The sequence below is a fragment of the Acanthisitta chloris genome, unplaced genomic scaffold (assembly GCF_000695815.1).
Source record: "Acanthisitta chloris isolate BGI_N310 unplaced genomic scaffold, ASM69581v1 scaffold18980, whole genome shotgun sequence".
Taxonomy (NCBI): domain Eukaryota; kingdom Metazoa; phylum Chordata; class Aves; order Passeriformes; family Acanthisittidae; genus Acanthisitta; species Acanthisitta chloris.
This window is the reverse complement of record NW_008653663.1, coordinates 1-1,298: the sequence shown is the minus strand read 5'-3', so window position 1 is coordinate 1,298 and position 1,298 is coordinate 1.

The window sequence follows — 1,298 nt, the reverse complement described above, 5'->3', positions numbered from 1 at the left end:
GGATCTTGAGTGCCCACCTAGAGCCTTAGATATGCAGAAGTCAAGTGGTGCATAAGGGAGTTAGAAGCATATACAGTAGGAAGTCTAGGGAAGATGCCATCTTCATCCCTGAGACATTCTTAACTACCCCAAACCATCACACATCTTCCCTTTTACACCATCCCCGAGAAGAGGATACTATCAGAACCAAGCGTTTTCACAGCTTGAGATATGCATTCTCCTATTGGCGCTGAAAAGGAGCATTTCCCTGGGGATTCATTTGCCCTGTGCATGCCCTAAGCATCAGTGACCGAACTGAAGTTCTCAAGGGCACCCAGAGAGAAGCTTGGCTACAGGTACTGGAATCAAGAGGGTATCACAAAAGCATATCTTTCATGTTTCTTCCACACAGCAGTCTGGAGCCCTGGAAATGCATAGCAACAAGGCAACCCCTCTGTCAACCAAATAAAGCAAGAGGGACCCCCTGAAGTCAACAGACTGAAATGCCTTAGTGGTGAACCTGCTTCATTAAGTCCTACAAACTGTGATGGAGTAGGTCTGTGAAAGAAGCTCTCTCCCCAGCTACAGATCAACTCAACGAGCATTATCTGTTTTCACTCAAAAAATGAAATCTGCTTCACAGGCCAGCACAAATCCTTTTAGCTGGCAAGGCAAAGCACAGCACAGCAAAGATCTGCTGAGTCCCAGAAGCTGTCTCTCCTCCACAGTCTGCACAGTTACCTGCCACTCTGGCGCTGGCATCAAGGCCAGCTTTTGCAACCCAGCCACATAAACATCCCCACAGGCAGTGTAGAGGTTCATGTTGCATGAAGGCAGGGGGAAGGCAATGTCCCACTCTCTTTTCTTTGGGTTTTGAGGTTCTGGTTTTTTTACTTTCTTGTGGTGAGAATGATAACATGCTATTTCAGACAGTAGACTACCACAGCAAAGAGGGTGACTGAGAAAGCTGTGCAGAAGTTAATCCTCCAAATACAAACACGGGTGGCTTGGGAGCTGATGGATGAAGGATAGCAGGAAAAGAGAATATTTGACTCCACAAAAGATACTCAAGTGTCTCATTTCCAGAACCAAAGAGCTTAGGAGCCTAAATACTGATACAGATCTGGATTGTCATAGACTGAATAAAAACAGTGTATTTTGCAGAAACTGAACTCTTATTCGAGACAGGCTCGCTGCCATATGGACACAAGTATGCAGGAGGAGGACACAACGGCAGGCCAGAGAAGTTGCGCCGTTTCAAGCTCTGCTTCACAGCAGCAGATTTGTGCCTTTAAATCGAAGTGTTTCTCCAAGAAACT